Source organism: Dama dama, chromosome 23 (assembly GCF_033118175.1).
Source record: "Dama dama isolate Ldn47 chromosome 23, ASM3311817v1, whole genome shotgun sequence".
Lineage (NCBI taxonomy): Eukaryota > Metazoa > Chordata > Mammalia > Artiodactyla > Cervidae > Dama > Dama dama.
The window spans coordinates 53,142,747-53,163,272 of NC_083703.1; the positions used below are offsets into that span (position 1 = coordinate 53,142,747).

General features: G+C 45.7%; 1 pseudogene; it reads left to right on the forward strand.

Moving 5' to 3' along the window:
* The first annotated feature begins 11,164 nt into the window (after nt 1-11,164).
* On the forward strand, nt 11,165-20,280 carry LOC133044273 (small ribosomal subunit protein eS4-like; annotated as a pseudogene).
* The last annotated feature ends 246 nt before the right edge of the window (nt 20,281-20,526 follow it).

Consider the following 20,526-nt stretch of genomic DNA (forward strand, 5'->3'; position numbering starts at 1 on the left):
GAATATCAGTGCCACCAGCACCACTGATGTGGTGGTGACTGCTAAATGTCTATCCCAGTATACACTCACTCCTTCTTTCTTGGTTATAAAATCCCTCATGTTAATGGCCAGGCTCCCCTGCAGCTGGAGGTCATGTGAATGAGTTCTGGCTAATGACTTATAGGCGCAAGTTATATGTGTTAATTCCTAGGAAACCTCTTCTGTAAAAAGTGAGGTGAAATTCACCATTTTAACCACTTAAAGCATACAGTTCGGTGGCATTTAGTACATTCACAATGTTGTGCAACCATCACCACTATCTAGTTTCAGAACTTATTCTTCATCCCCAAGATAAATCCCCCACCCACTAGCAATCACCTCCCACCTCCCCAGCTCTAGCCCCTGGCAACCACTAATCTAATTTCTGTTCCCATAGATTTGTCTGCTCTGGTCATTTCATATCAATGGAGTCACATGTATATAGTCTCTGAGTCTGGTTTTTCACTTAGCATTATGTTTTTGAGGTTCGTCCATGCGGTAGCATATATCAGTAGTTAATTCCTTCTTTGTGGCTGAATAATAGTCCACTATGTTGATATACTGTATATTGTTCATCCATTCATCAGTTGATGGATATTTGGGTTGTTTCTACCTTTTAACTCTTATAAATAGTGCTGCTATGAATGTTCCTTTGCAAGCATTTGTTTGAATACCTGTTTTCAGTTCTGAGGAAACCCCTTTTTCAAAATAGTTGGCAAAGATCCTTAGCCTACTTATTTCCATCTTCTTCCACCTGCTGCCCCAGGTCTGGGTGTGATGTGGACTCAGGTCTAGACCACACATGCCTTTGGGATGACAGAGTGGGGATTTGCAAGAACCCAGGCCCTTCAGGATTGTGCAGCTGCCCCACTCACCAGAACTGCCTACATCCAGTAAATGTCTGTCTTATTCATTTTCTCTAAGCCATTGTTATTTGGGATTCACAGCCATTTACAGTCAAACCTAGTTGTATGTAACTGATAGTATAATGCCCTCCCGCCTTATTCTGTGGTCCACTTTTGGCAGGGGTAAAAAGAGAAGCACAGAACAGATTCTAGACTGTGAAAGGTGACTCACAGGACAGATATATTAAAAATCATCTAGCCAAATGTCTTCAAGCTTTTTGTTAGAGACTGCGTGAAGAAGGACATTTTGTACATTGCTTACACATATGGGTTTATAACTGATGTGAAGTTTCACAAAACAGTATGAACCCCTACTATGCACAATGATATTTTCTACTTCATTTTTAAAACAGTTTGCTGGTCACAATCCACTAAACTGATTTTACAGCTTGCTAATGGTAAAAACTGACAGCTTGAAAAGCAGTGATATGGTGCAATATTCCCATGTGACAGGTAAAACAAATGAGGTCCTGGAAGGTCTCCTGAGGTCACCGGTAGTTGAAAGTCAGAGCTTGGCCCAGAAACCAGGTCTTAGATCCTGGTCACGGGGAGGCTGGTATTTGCAACATGCACCCCCTCCTCTGGGCATCAGGACGTCTCCAGCTCCTGGCCAGGTCCTCCCTCACTCCAGCACTCACCAGTCTCTTTCTTTCTCTCTCTAGACTGTGCTGCTTCCCTTCATCTTTCCTCTGCATTCAGACATTTTCAGTCCCTGGGCAGCATGGGTGGTACAATCTTTTGGTGCTCAGGTGGTGGGGAAATAGGGGTTCTCTGGGTGGCACCGAGCAAGGGGCTAACAAGGGTCCCAGGACAAAATTGAGCGAGCCCTGAACTGGTGGTTCGAGCAACCTTGAGCAAGGTCTCAGCCTCTCTGTAGAAGGGAACAGTAAAAACGAACATCCTCCCTTGTAGGGAGTTGGTTGGGACCCCACATGCACCCATCACTGGCACCTGGGCCCCTGTCAGTGGTACAGATGTCTTAGGATCCCACACACAATGGCACCAGTGACAGAGGAGAGAGAAGGGTTTGAGCTTTTTCTGGGCTGCCATGGAGGACCTCAGATGGGCAGACAAGGTGCGGAGTGTTTTACTTGCATATGTCCTTTCACAGTTGCAAACCCCTCTGATGTTGTCATTCCCATTTCACAGATGAGGGATTTGAAAGTCCAGTCAAGTGTCATCACTTGCCAAACATCACACGCTCAGGCAGAGACTGGCCCAAGCTCACACTGAAGCCGGTGCAGCCTGACCATGTGCCACTCCAGGTTGCACCCTGCATCTAGCCGAGGTGGTGGTGGTGGCAATGGGCACCAGTCCAGGAAACCACCAGGGAGAGGGGGACACCCACAGCCTCCTCCTTGCCTCAACATTACACAGTCAGCATGAGTGAGGAAGGAAGGACTCCTTAGCCCCCTTCATTTCCAGAGAGAGTTTAGAATTTCTTAGACCCTCGCTGCTCATGAGGAGCACCTGGAGAGTTCATATTAGCCTGAGCCCCACCACAGGGACAGCACTAATTTCTTAAACTCTACTGGTGATTCTAATATGGAACCAGAGCTGGAGTTGAGAACCACTACCTTAAGCCTACACAGTGTCTGTTTACACTACGCAATCAAAGCTACTTGCCACGAATTCTCTCCCCCAAGCCACGTGGCCACTCTGAGCGGGAGGCAGGGGGGCAATCACTATCTCCTATTTACAAAGGAGGAAAACAGGCCGAGACAGAGGACTGAAGATCCTTCTGAGCCCCTCTCGGCCCTTACCAAGATGAGGGGCCTAGTTCCCTCGACTCCCATGCAATGGGGAAAGCGTTTCCTCTCTTCAGCTCACACCCAGGCCGGCATGCGGGCCCTGGGGATGAGAATGATTGCCCCATCTGTGGAGCACAGCCCAGCGGGGTGGAGGCTGAGCTGGGAAGTTATCTGAGGTGAGCAGAATAGCAGGGACACAGGCATGGGGGTCTGGAAATGGAGAAGGAGCTGCTGGCGTCTCAGCTCCCAGGAAAGGAGTTCCGTGCAGACCCACAGCCCAGAATGGCTCAGGTCCTCTGTAGGTTGGGGCCTGAAGCCAGCACTCTGCCCAGCTAAGCTGCTGGTGGGGACACTCACCGGCCTAGTGGGACAGGACGCCTATCCCCGACACAGAAGTGCCGGGCTCCCGAAGGCAGAGGTCTGCATCTATGTTTGACCCTCGAGGACTGTGCCTCAGGGCCTCTGCATGGCCTCAGGGATGGGGAACCCCTTCACACTGGGCCCAGCGTCTGTGTCCACAACCTGCATTTCTGTCCCACGTGGGGCTCTGGCCTTGGTGCGTAGAAGGCAGAGGGTGCCAACCACTTTGTGTAGAAGACTGCCAGGCTTTCCTCCACCATGTCATCCACCCCAGCCCAGGGCTGCCGTCTCCACTGGGAGGCAGAATAATCACACCCCACAGATTCCAACAAGAACCTTAACCTGGGAGCCAGAAACAGTCCTCTCGCACCAGCACGCTGCAACCCTGCTAGTCGCCTGGGTCACATGCGCCCAACCACCCATGTTTCTTTTCCTGTTTCCTCCTCCCAGAACACTCCTCACCCCACAAAACTACTTCTGACCAAGTCCAACTCAGCGTCCACCCCAGGTGCCACCTAGGGCCTAGGGTCTCTCCTACCCTAAACTGCCACCAGGGTTAATTCCTTCTTCCTCTTGGCCCCTTGGCAAGTGCTTGGATGTGTAACACGACCTAATGACTGTCCACTGCGAACCCACCATGGGGAAAGATTGCACCTCTCGATCTCTATGCTCCCGCTGCGCCTCGTGGCTCCTTCCCTGGGTGTCCAGTAAGCAAACTCATTCATTCAGGAACTCAGGAATTCATTACTGAGCCCTGCCTGGCTGCATGACTGGGACGGGCCAGGAACCACAGGTGTGACAGCTTCAAGGGAATGAAGATGTTTCCTTGTCTCTCTTTTTAAAAAATTGATTTTCTCTGAATTGACCATTGTCTACATTCCTCTGTGACCTTCGGGTATCTGGTGGACCCGGAAGTTGAGTCTTAAGAGTGCAGTGTCCCCAGGAGTCACAGGCGTGGACACCCTGGGCCCCTGGGGGTGCCTGCAGGGCATCGCCTTCTGCCCCCTGTTTCCTTTCATGCAAGAGAGCAGTCAGTACAAAGGAACCTGGAAGTCCCCCCATTTCAAGCTTGAATCGGGAGCTGGAGCCTCAGCAGTAGCAGTTGGTAACAGAGTTCAAATGAGAAACCAGGTTCAGTATTGCTTTCCATGTCACAGATTTCACCCGCGGTCATGGATGAGCTTGAAACTGGTGGCAGAAAAGGTGCTACTGAAACCTAGTCTGGGCCCTGCTACCAACTTTCTGTGGGACCCAGGTAAGGGCCAACTCATCCTCTGGTGGGAGGGACGGAGGGAGGGAGGGAGGGAGGGAGATGCCCTGACTGACAGCTGGCATTCCCTCTTGCTAATGTCTACAGAATCCAAGGTTCCCCTTCTTAGCAAACCAGCACTGTTGCCTGTTCATGGGAAGAAGTCCCGGATAAAGGAAGAGTTCATTTTTGCAGCCACCCTGTCCTGGTCTTGGTGACCTCTGAAGTAACCAGCAGTCAGTCCCCTTTTGCATCGTGCTCAGCGATTTCTTGGGCAAACCTTCCTGCAGCCTTAACCTCCATTCACAATATTTTAGTGGTTGGACTCATGCCTTGTTTGGGTTTGGCGTCGCTGCCAACCCACTAGGCAGAGCACCCACGACAGGCAATAATTAGCCTGCTGCTTAGCAGGGGCGCTGGCTAAGCAGAGCCCAGTCCTCACAGTGACCACAGAGTCAGAGAACCCGTGCTCCCCAGCAGCGCTTTTTCACTCCTTTCCCTGGTGCCGCTCTTAGGAACTGTGCTCGGCATACCTGCTCCTCCTTCTGCTCCTGGTGGTTTCACTCATCAAGTCACTTTCAAAGAGCCTGCCAGTGCTTCTGGATGTGTAGTTTGCTTAGGAGCATTCCAGCACCGCTGATGGTTTCTGTTAAATCGACTTACATGCTGCCCTCCCTCCCTCCCTTGTAGCTCTGAGACGTGCTTTTCTTTGCCTATATTACTGACAGCTGGTAAAATGACACTGAGAAACACGGGAAGCAGGTGCCAGCTGGCTTGAAAGGGCAAAGCTTGTCCATCTATCTAAGGGGATATGCCTCTGGCTGCACTGAAGAACCTGCCCATTACTCAGGACTACATCCCAAACGTGCTCTAACCCTGAGACCACACTAGAGGGCCTAGGCAGGCATGGAGAAAGAGTTGCCTCTGAAGAGAACCTTAAAAAAAAAACAAAACAGGCTCTAGCTTTCAGAGCCCCGAAGGCAGCTGTCATGAGCTGGGCACTCTGGCCTCTCAGTCGGCCCAAGAGAAGCATGGGAGTCCAGTGGGGACTGGCAGAGAAGATGCCATGCACTCACCGGACATGTTTCGCTTTCCTCTGCCTCCTCTCTGCCTCGTCTGGGAATGGCACGGATGGTGTGGGGAGACTGACTGCCTTGCTGGGATCGCCTTACCATTTATAGAAGCCTCTCCTACACACCCCAATTAGAATTCTAATGAGGTAGGCGAGGCACCAGGTCATTCCTGTAGTGCCTGTAAACGTTTCACTTACGACATACTTGTCACCCAATGGAAGGTCATACCTGCTTGTGCAAGACCAGTTTGGGAAGAAAAGGGGAGATAAGGAAAAAAAAAAAACAAAAAAAACGCAGAGTTTGATTTTATTATTTATTTCAAGATGAACTACTTCCTGGATCATAGGGTTCAGGAAATGAGGTAATGCTTTTCTTGAAGTAGCTTGTCCAGAGCTGATGCTGAGAAGTCCCCTGGGGTCAAAGAAATGTCTCTGCAGAACCTAGAGCAGAAAATTGCCTAATGCTTTCTCACTGTCCACACACGCCGGTGGTCTCCACTTACACAAGGAGCGTGAGATACTCATCACAGTTCACTGTACAGGTTGCCGTGTGCCAGAAGTAGCATGTGATTTGGGATTAGAAGCACTCGGTTCCAATGCTGGCTGGGTCCTGGGCCACCACTGGACCTTGAAGACTTGGAGGCCTTGTCTGTGACTTGAGGGGAGGCACGCCCACTCTTCTCAACTCAAGAATTGGGGGAATAATCAAATGAAGTGATGTGAGTGGAAAGTGCATGGATGTGTACCATATGGATTAAATCCAGTTGTCATCTGGAATCAGATGTCAGTTTAATTCCAGATGTGGGGTGGGGGGCAGTGTTAGTCATTCAGTTGTGTCTGACTGTTTGCCATCCCTTGGACTGTAGCCTGCTAGGCTCCTCTGTCCATGGAATTCTCCAGGCAAGAATACCGGAGTGGGCTGCCATTCCCTTCTCCACAGGATCTTCCTGACCCTGGGATCGAACCTGGGTCTCCTGGGAGTTGGGGGAGGGAGGATTATTCTTTTCAGTGAGGCAGTGGGGACGGCCAGTGAAGCTATACTGTGACACAATTTCATTCTGGTTCTGCCACACACTGTCTGTAAAACTGGAGGGCAAGTCATGGACCTTCTCTGAGCCCAGCTTCTCTACCAGTTTTTAGAAAATAAGAGGAGGGAGATTCTCATTCTACATTTTTTTTTTACTTGTTTGTTGTTTTAAGGGGATATATGTATATATATATTTTTAAAGATCCTATGGTGGCTATGTACAAGTTCCAAGCTTTCCTGTGATAGACAAGGGAGTTTTAAAAAATAATGATAATGCTCCAAGTGTTTGTGGCAGAGAGGAAACTTCTTAAGGCTTCCACCAGACTTGGAGTGGGAAGGAAGCACCATCACACAATTAGGTCTTTAGGGAGAAGATGGGAACGCTGGACCCTGAGAAAGATGACACTGAATAAGGTGGATGGGAAAAAGGAAATCCGCATCATCTCTCTCTGTCATCTGGGCTCCCACAGCACTTGGCACGTTTTAGGACCTCTCTTACCATATGTGTCTCCCTGCACTGGGACAATCTGGTTACATCTATCCCCATCACTCACTCTCGAAAGGTCCAGGTTGTGTATTACTCACGTCTTCTCAGAACCAAACATGGGCTTGTCACATGACAGGAGCACACATATTTTTGAATGCGTGGATCAATTAATCGAAGTAAAGACAGAAATAATAATTCCCATCAATGTAGAACCCAACCTGGGTAGGCATTGGCTAAACACTTCACATGTATCACCTTTTCTTGTCTTCAGAGCAGTCCTGTGGCATAGGTACCATTACTTCTGCTGTCTTACAGGAGGGAGAGATTCCCACCCCTGTGTGAGCAACTCCAGGGTCTGTCCGCTTAACCTGGAGGCTGGCTGCCTAAGTGAGGTGGTAGGTCAGCCTTTCCTGGGTCTCTGGCCGCTCTGCATCTATGGCCCCACGGAATGTGGCCACTGTTGGCTCTGGCAGATGACCCACAAGAGAGCAGAACATAGAGAGGTGACCGCAAAGTGAGCTGGACCCTGATCAGCAGCTGGGTGTGTGGCGTGGGTCCTGGGCCCTGCCATGGGATTGGCTGAGGCTCTGGGCAAGGGTCTCACTGCGCTGAGTCAGTCCTGCCAGAAACCCAAGAGCTGCATGAATCCAAGGGAATGAGTGGATGTAAAGGGCTGTGCATACCCTCAAGAGAGGGATAAAGAAATGGAGGGGGGGGGTTGCTTATTACTGCTGTTGTTGTTGACCTGAGAGCCAAGAATTGGACCCTTGGCATCTTTTTCAGTGACCTGGCAGGGAAACCTGTCAGATGACAGGCAGTCACCTCTGCCTTTAACTCTGAGATCATACAGATCTGGGTCCAAACTCTGGCTCTGACATAGCCCTCCTCTGAGAGTCCCGGTTTCCTCATCGGTAAAGCTGAGCTAGAATTCTAGCTCAGGGAGGGTCAAAGCAGAGCATGAACATAAGTGCTCAGCACCGCCTCTGGCACCACTCAGCGTAGCCCCTTAGTGTTGACATTACCGGTATTCTCATTGTCCTTAAAGCACCCCCAGGGGTCATAGATTTTGTGATGGGACCCACAGTGTGGACAAAGGTGCCTGCCCACCGACCCTTTGGCCTTCCCTTGGAAGGATCTGTAGCTGACCACTCTTGACCCCAACGTGGTGTGGCAGAAAGATGCCCACGCTGGATTCAGAAACCCCGACTGAAAGCCGGGCTCTGGGGCTTGCCCACTGTGTGGTTTGGCAGAGTCCTTTTCCTTCTCTGAGCCTCAGTTTTCTCACCAGCCTACCCAGACACCTCTCAGCACTGTCATGAGGCTTCAAACCCTGAAGTCGTAGATATGACACTCCCCTATAGACCCTTTACACATGTAAAGGTACAGAACCTTATAAGCAGTCATCTAACCCCCAGCCATTCTCCCATAGTAAGAATCCTGTTTCCGGGTGGTGCCGGGTTGCCTCCTCCCATGCCTGCCACTTGCACGCTGGGCTCCCTGCAGCTTCTAACTGCCCAGCAGCAGGGCCTTGTGTCCTCACCCTGAGTCGACTCCCTGTTAGCAGCTGGAGGATTGCACCATGGCCGCAGCCGCAGCCCCAGCCTGCAGGCGGGCCGTAATTTGCATGCTGTCACAATTTCAGCTAAATGATTTTCAATTCACAGGTGGAGTCACCCAGCTACACGCAGGATGAAATTCCTGCTTGGCCACCCCCTTCGCACCTCAGACTCCAGTTAGAATGGAACATGCAAATATGGACTTTAAAAGAAAAGAGAGAGACACTAATTGATCATTTGCTTTTTTTCTCCCTCTAATTAAGAGATTTAGAGTTGCTGAAAATTTCACAACACATGTAAAGGTACAGAACCTTATAAGAAGTCATCTAACCCCCAGCCATTCTCCCGTAGTAAGAATCCTGTTTCCTGACACATTTCTCTTGAAAACTCCAGTGACAGGGAATGCACCATCTCAGAGCAGTCCCTACATGAAATGAACCAGGCAGCTCTGCCTGTAACATCCATGTCAGGGATGATTCTGTTTAAGGTGCATCTTCCCCCTTCCTGTTTCACAGGTAGTCTGTGAGGGCAGGGGCTTTGCTGGATGCTTCACTGCTCCATCCTCAGTGTATCACTATGCCCAGGGCATGTGGTGGTTTCTCAGTAACTGGAGTTTAAAGGGCATTGAGAGGAATAGAAATTTCTTCTTTTTTTAAAAAAAACTTTTTATTTTGTATTTTGGTTTAGCTGACTGATGATGTTGTGATAGTTTCAGGTGAAGAGCAAAGGGACTCAGTCATACATATACATATATGTACATATACATACATATACATACACATACATGTACATGGATCCATTCTCCCCTCCCATCCAGGCTGCCACATAACACTGAGCAGAGTTCCCTGTGCTACACAGTGGGTCCTTGTTGGTTATCTATTTGAAACACAGCAGTGTGTACATATCCATCCCAAACTCCCAAACTATCCCTTCCCCTCATCCTTACCCTTGCAACCATAAGTTCTTTCTCTAAGTCTGTCTCTCTGAAAGTTCCTCCTAAAGAGTCTATCTCACTTGAGCTTCTGCCCATTGATCTTCGCTGCTTCTCTTCCATCCGTCACTGATCCCACACGAACCCACCTATCCCCTCTTCACCCAACAAAGATCACATGCTCCCCCAAATCTGGCAAAAAAAAAATCCCTTCCCTCCCAACAAGTCTCTTCTTCAGATTAAGCATCAGTTTCTCCAACCATTCCTGGTGAGTCACTGTTTGGAGACCTCTCATGTCCTTGATGAGATCAGGTCATCCCCTCTTCTGAAACCTTCAGTGGCTCCCCAGAGCCTCTCGCAGCTCAAGTTCTTTACTCTGGCATTCAGGGCCCTGCAGTGTATGTCCAACTTAATTCTGTTTTTTCTTTTCTACTACTCTTACATTAACTGTCCTATTCAGCAAAACATACCTAATCATTTTTCCTGGAACCCCACATATTTTTCCCTGCCTCTACACCCATTTGTAAAATGCCCCTGCCTGGAACACCTTCTCTATTTCTTCTGCATCAAGGTCTCTCACTACCAAGCCAAAGATCTTCCCTCCTCGTGCTCATTCCAGTGTGCTGTTCCAGGAAAGAGGGCTGGTGACAAAAGAAGCAAACTGAAGTTTAAGCCTCAGACACCTTCTAACTTATCACAAGCACATATTTTTATAATCACACGGACTTGAGGCAAATCACTTAACCTCTCTGAGCCTAAGTTTTCTCCTCTGAAAAATGGGTCTGGTGATGCCAACACCACTCACCCTCCACAGCATCCTGAGGAATCCTGTGATGACATATGTAAGTGACAAGGTACAGTGACTTCTCTCCACCCGGGCCTCTGGAACTTGCCCTGTGTGACTCACCAGGCACCTCACGATACATGATCTGACTCAGGAGGGCAGCATGTGGGTCTGCATGGCTCGCCACTTTTTCCTGACACCAGGCTCTGTGCTAAGAGTTTCACATTAGCTGACTTAAGTGTCACAACACTTAAAAGGAGGATATTTTCAATGCAATCCCGAGGGAGATATTTTCAATGCAATCCCTTTTAATAAATAAGAAGCCAGAGGCTTAGCGAAGCTAAGGAAATTGACAAGGGTACAGAGCTAACCAAGTAGCAAAACAGGGTGTGAATCCAGGTCTGCCGGACAGCAGAGGCCTGTCCATGCTGCCCCGTCCCTGACAAATCCTCCAGTGCAATGACACCCGAAGTGACTCTGGATCTTGCATTCAGGAGAGTGTTACTGATTCTGGTGATGACAGTAACTCAGGGCTGAACAGAAGGAAGCGTCCCTGCAGAACTAATATGAAAGCCTCGACTTTAATGTGTTTATCCCTGCATTTCCCACTCTCACCCAAACAAATGAATAAAGCAAAATGCTGGAGGGAGAGTAGAAGTGTAAAAGTCCTCCTTCATAGCTCATGTCAACGCTGATTTCTTACAATGCCTGTTGAGGGGGTTCGAAGGTAGTCAGCACTGTAGATACCCAGCCCTCGGGGAGCTTCCTTCAGGAAGGAAGTCAGAGAGCAGCTTAGGGAGAAGCTGAACTTTTCTTAAACTCAGAGACTGATAGGAGCTGAAAAGAGGTGCGGAACGAGTGATGGGCTCCAATTACAGAGATAAAAAAGACTGACTTATTGAGGAAAAGGGGAGAAAAGGTCAGAGAGAGGATAGCAAGCAGGTCATTCTGGGAAAAGACTGCACATGAGGTTATGGGGAGCACCTAGCGTGGGAACAGTGGGGGAGGGTGGGGGAGGCTAGCCATGCCCCGGAACAGGGTGAGGACACAGATCCTGAGCATGAGGAAGGGACCGCAGGTGGGCAGCCCCGCTCAGCACACGCATGTCATCTCTTAATAGTAGGGGTGGTTCAATCTGTCCAGCTGTCACTCAATCACCTCTGAGCTCAGGGCCAGAAAAACCAACCAGGAAAGAGAGAAGGCTGCAGCCCACCACCCGGAAGGCTGGCGGTTTGCCCAAGAGCACGGGCACCAGAAGGGCTCCAGGAAGCAAGACAGACAGAGGGCAGGTCTCCAGGGTTGAGTCAATCCTCAGAAAAGAAGTGACCCAGAGAGGTCATCCAGCCCAACCCTTTCTTTCACAGATGGGAGAACTGAGGCCTTCAGAGAAATGATTTGCCTAAGGTCACGAAATAGCTGGCCTGGGCTCAGAACTCGGAGAGTGTTAAAGGTCATTTGTCCAACTTCTTTATATGCAGAGTACATCATGTGAAATACCAGGCTGGATGAAGCACAAGCTGGAATCAAGATTGCTGGGAGAAATATCAATAACCTCAGATACGCAGATGACACCACCCTTATGTCAGAAATCGAAGAACTAAAGAACCTCTTGATGAAAGTGAAAGAGGAGAGTGAAAAAGCTGGCTTAAAACTCAACATTCAGAAAACTAAGATCATGGCATCCAGTCCCATCACTTCATGGCAAATAGATGGGGAGACAGTGGAAACAAGTGACAGACTATTTTCTTGGGCTCCAAAATCACTGCAGATGGTGACTGCAGTCATGAAATTAAAAGATGCTTGCTCCTTGGAAGAAAAGCTTCACCAACCTAGACAGCACATTAAAAAACAGAGACATTACTTTGCCAACAAAGGTCTGTCTAGGCAAAGTTATGGTTTTTCCAGTGGTCACGTATGGATGTGAGAGTTGGACTCCAAAGAAAGCTGAGCACCTAAAAATTGATGTTTTTGAACTGTGGTATTGGAGAAGACTCTTGAGAGTCCCTTGGACTGCAAGGAGATACAACCAGTAAATCCTAAAGGAAATCAACCCTGAATATTCATTGGAAAGACTGATGATAAGCTGAAACTCCAAAACTTTGGCCACCTAATGCAAAGAACTAACTCATTGGAAAAGACCCTGATGCTGGGCAAGATTGAAGGTGGGAGGAGAAGGGGATGACAGAGGATGAGATGGTTGGATGGCATCACTGACTCAATGGACATGAGTTTGGGTAAACTCTGGGAGTTGGTAATGGACAGGGAAGCCTGGAATGCTGCAGTCCATGGGATTGCAAAGAGTCGGACACGACTGAGGGACTGAACTGAACTTCCTTCCTCCGAAGAGAGCACTGAGGCCATGACACCTGGAACTAGAATGCATGCTTCCCATGCTTCCCAGCTCACCACACTCTTTCTGCTGCCAACTTTCAGTTAAGAAACCCACCTTAGAAAGGCTTCTGGGTTGAGTTTGCAAGATTAGGGAAATATTTTTCAATCTTATCAATAGCAGCAAATATTAACATTGTTAAGAAGTAAAATGAAGTGAAAGTCGCTCAGTAGTGTCCAACTCTTTGGGACCTCATGGACTATACAGTCCATAGAATTCTCCAGGCCAGAATTCTGTAGTGGGTAGCCTTTCCCTTCTCCAGGGGATCTTCCCAACCCATGGGTCAAACCTAGGTCTCCCAAATTGGTGGCAGATTCTTTACCAGTGAACCACAAGGGAAGCCCAACAACACTGGAGTGGGTAGCCAACCCTTCTCTAGTGGATCTTCCCGACCCTGGAATCAAACCAGGGTCTCCTGCATTGCAGGCAGATTCTTTACCAACTGAACTATCAGGGAAGCCCTAACATTGTTAAATACTATACAATTATCACAACATTTGCTTTTATATTCACCATCTCCCCGATCCTTACCTGGTTCCTAGGAAGCAGATTTCAGTACAGTTGCCATGTTATGGGGGAGAGAATGGAGGCCAGATTCAAATTTAAAATTCTAGACTCCAAATTTCGTCCTCCTTCTTCTGCACTTCAGGTCAAGTGCTAATAATGAATGGGAAAAAGATGTTCAGGGTCACTCACGTGCTGGATGATTTGTAGTAAGTAACTTGTATGTACAGTGTTTCACTTTATTTTTGCCACCTGACATAAGTTACTTGATATAAATATGATTTATGAAGAATCTACAGGTTTGGGAAGAGGTAAAGGGCTGTCCAGGGGAGTATGAAGGGGGAAGGAGGGCTGGGTTAGGAGTCGATAGTCAGGGCCCTCTCTGACACTTGCTCTGCTGCTCAGCCATAGGTTGGCTCAGAACCAGATGCTCCCTCTCAGGGCCCATTTCCCCAGCCTCCAAAGTGCTAAGAGAATTGAGGCAGTTACTTTGCACAGGCCCTGCCTCTAACGTGGGCCCTTCCCATGGTGCACAAAGAATCAACAGATCTTCCCCTGAGGTTTCAAAAGAGAAGAAGAAAGATTAGAGGGAGAGGCAAAGATTTGTCTATATTCCATTCATTTATCCACCACACACTTATTATGTCCACCATGTGCAAGGCTCTCTTTAGACCCTTCGGGAAATTCAAAGATGAACACATCTCATGGAGGGCAATTTGTACCAAAACATTTAAAAGTACACATACACAAATGTATTTAACACAATGATCCATAATAAAAGGAAATATTTTGGGAAAAAATGTCAGTGTTCAATAATAGGAAGTATATTAGATTGTGGCAGACCCACACATTATGACGATGTAGAACTTCCCTGGTGGTACAGTGGTTGGGAGTCTGTCTGCCAGAGCAGGGGATGCAGTTTCCATCCCTGGTCCGGGAAGATTCCACATGCCAAGGGCCAGCTAAGACCGTTCACCACGACTATTTAGCCTGTGCTCTAGGGCCCATGAGCCATAGCGACTGAGCTCAAGGGCCACAACTACTGAAGTCCCCTTGCTCTAGAGCCTGTGTTCCGAAACAAGAGAAGCCACTGCAATGAGAAGCCGGTACACTGCAACTTGAAAGTAGCCCCTGCTCGCTCCAACCAGAGAAAGCCCTAAGCACAGTAACAAAGACCCAGTGCAGCCAAAAATAAATTAATTCATTGGTTAAAAAAAAAAAGGGATGATGTAGATACTTAAGAATTTGACACTGAAAGATGTTCATAGTAAGTTAAAAATCTTATATGAATGAATATATTTTAAATAAGTATACATGAGTATGATGCATATACATACACTTGCTCTCAGAAGAAAATCTAGTATTCTAGCATATAGAGGGCTTTATACGAGAATGTTAATAGTGGTCTATCTGTGTGGTATGATTAAAAGATAATCTTGACACTGTATGCAATTTTCTATTCTCTCAATTTTTATAAATCATATCACATTTTTATAATCAGAAGAACAACATATTTCCATTAATTAAAAATTACCATATTATCACTGATGTTACTGATACACAATAACATGAAAGAAAAATTTAAAACTTTATGTATAGAAGGATCCAATTTTGATACACCTATAAAGGTAGAAATTTTAAATGTAGGAATTTTTAAAAATTGATGTATAGCCAAAGTATAATATTATATAAGTTACAGGTATACAATATAGTGATATAGTAATAAAGTAACTCACAATTTTTACAGGTTGTACTCCATTTATACTTATTATAAAACATTGGCTATATCCCCTGTGTTGTATGATATATTTTTGCAGCTGATTTCATACCTAATAGTTTGTATCTCTTAATCTCCTATTTCTATATTACCCCCCTTTCCCTCTCCCCACTGGTATCCACTAGTTTATTCTCTACATCTGTGAGTCTGCTTCTTTTTTGTGATTAAATATAGGAATTTTAAAAGCCTCGAATGTTGTACAACAAAATGCAAATGCTTTGCATTCCCTGATTTTGCTTTGCTGTATTGTCTGCTGTCTAGAATGAATGTGCATAAATTATTAACAGGCAAGTAAAATTATGTAACAAGAAGGTTTTTATTTTTTTTAAAAAACACATTAATAAAATAGAAGAAATGTGAAAGTGTTAGTCGCTCAGTTGTATCTGACTCTTCGCGACCCCATGGACTGTAACCTGCCAGGCTCCTCTGTCCATGGAATTCTCCAGGCAAAAATACTTGAGTGAGTAGCCATTTCCTTCTCCCGGGGATCTTTCCGACCCAGGGATTGAATCCAGGTCTCCCGCATTGCAGGTATTCTTTGGAGCCCCTGCCTCTAAAGTGTTGATGGTCTAACAGAGGAGAGAAAAAGAGAAATGGGATGACACCAACAGCAGCATTCTGCCGGCTCATCTGCTGCAAGATGGGAACAATCACAGTGGAAAGGCGCTCAAGGAAAGATTCACGGAAAAGACACATTTGAGCCACACCTTAAAAGGTAGGTATGGACAAACAAAAATTGGAGGAAAGGGCATTCTCAGCAGGGAAAAGGCTTGGAATAGGCTTGATCACACATGACCAGCTCTCAGTCTTTCTTTCCCACCCAACCAGCAGGCTTAGTCATCAAGTTCATCCACACCTTTTCAAACAAGGCAGTTCTGAATGAGTGCAAAGGGTACACTTTCCATTCTGGTTTGATCTTGTTGTATACTGGATGTGGGAAATAAATATGGATTCAACACTATGTGACTTATGAGTGAATTATTTTAGTTTGAATTATTGGTTCTTGGCAAACAGGTTTAATTGGCAGTTTTCATCTTCACCAATTGCATCTGATACTAAAGATCCTTCAGTTCTCATGAACAAGTGGGGATTTCCTAATGCATCAGGTTCAGATCTTAGTTTCATGCATCTATAAAGAAAACAATAAATTATGGAGGGCTCAGGCTTGTCCTGGCACCCCTCTGGCATAAAACTTTTCCTAGGCACTACCTGCTTCCAGCAGGCCCCAAACACTTGGCCTCTCTTCAGCTTTGCTCCCAGCAAAGCAGCTGGGAGCACTTCCTCTGGCTCACAGTCTCTGTTTTTAATGATTACATTTAGGTGACATTTGAGCGATAAATTGACTGGAGACTTCGGTGCTAATCCTGATTCCGTCACTAACTCAGTTGGAGACCTTGGAAATGAGGGGCTTGGTGTCAGTCAGCGGGCCAAAGCTTCTCTTCAGCCCCCACACCATCACATGTTCTACACACTCTCATTCAAATGCTTATTTGGGCACAGTGATTATCAACATGTGTGGTCCTTTCTCTGAGCTTCCCTGAGAATCTCAACAAAATGATCTTCATATGTTTCACACCTGTTAGTCTTTAGGTTTAGGATTCTAGATTTTTTTTTTTTTTAATTCAAAGTATTCACTTTAATAGTCTTCTCTCCTTCAGAATGCTGATAAACCTTTTTGAATCATTAAAACTCTTCAGTTGGTACCAGAATCCAATGTGATAAGGACACAAAGTTACCTCGGTTGCTACAGGAACACTGATTAAACACAGTTTCTTCAAAGTTCTTAACTGGCACATATAATCAGAATAATGAATTTAAGTACATGTTACATATTGTAAAATAAAGTTTCAAAAGCTCCAGAGTGGGACATCCTTGACGGCCTAGTGGTTAAGACTCTGTGCTGCCAATGCAGGCGGCTCAGGCCTCCGGTTCAATCCCTAGTCGGGGAACTAGGATCCCACATGCTGTGCAGTCAAAAAAAAAAATTCAGAGTAAATTCAGCCCCAATTATTTTGATTTCTAATAATGTAACAGCTTGCCATTCTTTCTACCTTCATCAGCTTGGCTACTACCTTCTCCACCACTCTGAGCTCTTTAACTCTAGTCTATGACTCCAGCTCTGAGCATGTTAACTGCATAAGACCAGAACTAAAGTTCTTACCAGGGCTTATTAGGCCCTTTCGCAGCTTCCCTTAGCCTCTCTGATTTAACTTGTCTTCTCCAATTCCTTCAACCTCCCACCTTGACAAATATATTCAATGACTGTTTCTACCTCTGAGAGATTTTTTTTCTCCCTGTAGTGCATGTAGTATCTTAGTTTTCCACCAGGGATGGAACCCTGCCTACTGCAGTGGAAGCTCAGAGTCCTACCCACTGGACTGCAGTGAATTCCCTCCAAGAAAATTCTTAAGCCACTTCATTACCAGTGAGGTATTTTCCCAAACTAACAATGGTGGTTTTCTGCATTTCATGCAAAGGATCTTTTGCCTTCAGTCTCTGACATCTCAAAATGTACTTAGACTTTTCTAGATATACCTAGATTTTCTGGTTGCTAGATGCATCTGGCATAAATTAAAAAAAATTTTTTTAATTAGTTGGAGGCTACTTACTTCACAAGGATTCTAAATTTAAATGATCATCCAAAGAGCACTGAAAAAGAGACACACACAGTGATGCCTGCACATACTTGTATGTGCTTAAACAATAACTGAAAAGATGTAAGTAACAGTGATTGTCCTCTAGGGACGAGACAGAGAGTCTGGTGGTTAAAGAAACAAAGAGATTGATGTTTCACTGTATACTCATTGGATTTGTTTACGGAATACATATTAAGTTAGGAACGTCAATTGGTTGCATGTAAAAGAGACCTGAGAAATGATGACTTAAGCAAACATCTTTTGCATTCTTACTAAATAAGAATTCTGGGCCAGGCTGTCCAGAGTTGAAACCGAGGACCCAGGATCCTCCCAACTCTCTCTTCCCCCTCTTGAGGTTCTGGCCGGCATCAGGCCTCAAGTTCATAGACAGCTGCTCCAAGTATGACCCCTGTATTTCAGGCAGGAAGGTGAAAGGGCAAAGAGTATTGCTTGCTGACTGTGATCCCTTAAAAAAGCTTTACTGGAAACCCTCCTCAGCTTACTTCTGCTTACCTCTCATTGCTCAGAACCTGTGTGGCTCTGTCGTTTTGGACTGAAGGGAGGCTGGGACACATTGCCATATCATGCAATATTGGGATTCTGTTAGTGAGAATGGATACGAGCTTTGTGATTATCAGTGTATGTGCTGTCTTTTTGAAATTAAGACTATCTTTTACAGCAGTTTTGAGTTCACAGCCAAATTAAGGGAGAGGTGCAGAGACTCCCCATACACCTCTGCCCCCACACATGTGTAGCCTCCCCGACTATTAACATCCCCCACCAGAGGGTACATTTGCTACAACTGATGAACCTACACTGGCATATCATAATTACTGAAAGTCCATAGTTTACATGAGGGTTCACTCTTGGTGTTATATATTCTGTGGATTTGGATAAATGAATAATGACACGTACCCATCATTATAGTATCACACAAAATAGCTTCACTGCCCTATATTCCTCTGTGCTCTGCCTATTCTTCCCTCCCTTCCTCAATCCCTGCAACCACTGACCTTTTTATTGTCTCCATAGCTTTCTCCTTTCCAGAGTACCATACAGTTGGAATCATACAGTGCTTAGCCTTTTCAGATTGTATTAGTAATTAGGTTATATTAGTAATATGCATTTAAATCTCCATGTCTTTTCATGACTCAATAGCTCATTTCTTTTTAGTGCTGAATGATATCTCATTTTCCTCACATAAAACAGTTTATTTATCCATGTCCCCACAGAGGGACATTTTGGCTGATTCCAAGATGTAATTATGAAGAAAGCTGCTATAAACTTCTGTGTGCAGGTTTTCGTGTGGACATAAATTTTCAGTTCCTTACAGTAACAGTATGTTTAGTTTTGTAAGAAATTGCAAAACTGTCTTCCAAAGTGGCTGTGACATCTTGCATTCCTATCAGCAATAAATGAGAGTCTCCATTGCTCCACAGCCTCGCCAGCATTTGGTGCTGTCAGTGACCTAGATGTGGGTCATTCTGATAGATATGTAGTGGTCATGTATGGTCTTCAAATATATACATTTAAATATATATTTATTACATATTTTATATAATGTCTGGGAGTTGTTCCGCATGTAGATGTAGTTTTTGTATCTTTGTGCAGAGAAAATGAGCTCCACGTCTTACTCTTCTGCCATCTTGTTCTTGTCATCTGAGGTTATTCTTAAGAACAGCTTTGGTTCTCCTAGGACTGGAAAGCCCAGGTACCCCAATATGACAGAATGCAAGAAATAGAACCAAGAAATGAGATATTCAGGTTTAAGTTGCTGTTTTCTTGAGCAAATCACTTCCTTTCTCTGAATTCTACTTCCTTGAGAGAGAAAACAAACAAAACCCCAAAACAATTAGGAACTAGGAAGACAACTCAGGCCAGTCCCAAAGACTCAAGAGTCATGATCTGAGCCTGAAGCCCCAGTGTCCCCCTCCTAAATTCTGCTTCCTCTCCTCCTGTAAGTAACACATGCTCTCTCTGTCTCTTTCTCTCTCACATCCATTAAAATGTTTAGCTCCCTCTCTTTGTGCCTAGCACAGCCTCAGGGTCCAAGAAGCTCCTGAATTGCATAGCAGCTCCAAAGCAATGGATGCTGGATAAATTGGTGTGTTTGCCCCTCATCCATCTACCAGTCCCCACAAGCTGAGGGAATGTCTCCCTCTAATTATTTTCCTGAGGAACAGAGTTAAGTTCTAAGGGACAGACTTAAGAAGATGAAGTAAAGAAGATTTGAATGCAACATTTCATTAAGATTAATGGCAAGGTCCAAACTGATATAATCTACCCTGCTGGTTTTATGGATGTCATCAGCATTAATGAGACTCAAGAGAATTTTTGTTTGATCTATGACCCCAAGGGTCGCTTTGTTGTTCATCGAATTACACTTGGGAAGGCCAAGTACAAGTTGTGCAAAGTGAGAAAGATCTTTGTGGGGACAAAAAGAATCCCTCATCTGGTGACCCATGATGCTCGCACATCTGCTACCCCGATCCCCTCATCAAGGTGCATTGACACCTTATAAATTAACCTGGAGACTGGCAAGATTACTGACTTCACCAAATTTGACACTAGTAACCTGTGCTTAGTGACTGGAGGTGGTAACCCGGGAAGGAAGAATTGGTGGGATCATCAATCTGGAGAGACATCCAGGTTCTTTTGATGTAGTTCATGTGAAAGATACCAACAGCAATGGCTTTACCACTTGGCTCTCAAACATTTTTGTTACTGGCAAAGGCAATAAACCATGAATCTCTCTTCCCTGTGGGAAGGGTATTAACCTTACCATTGCTGAGGAGAGAGACAAGAGACTGGCAGCCAAACAGAGCAGTGGATAAAATGATCTCTATGTGACATGATTGGAAAAGTCTTTGTACTTAAATATGACAGTACATTAAAAAAAAACAAAAAACTGTTTATCTCTTGCAAAGCTCCAAAGGAGTGTTGAATGGTGCTGCAGATGAGGATTTAGTATAGGTAGAATTTATTATATAGGTATTGTTAGAATTTCCAATACCTGATTACATCAGAAGACTTAGGCAAGAATCATTTTCTAGTAGGAAAGCTAAGAGATGCATCTGAGA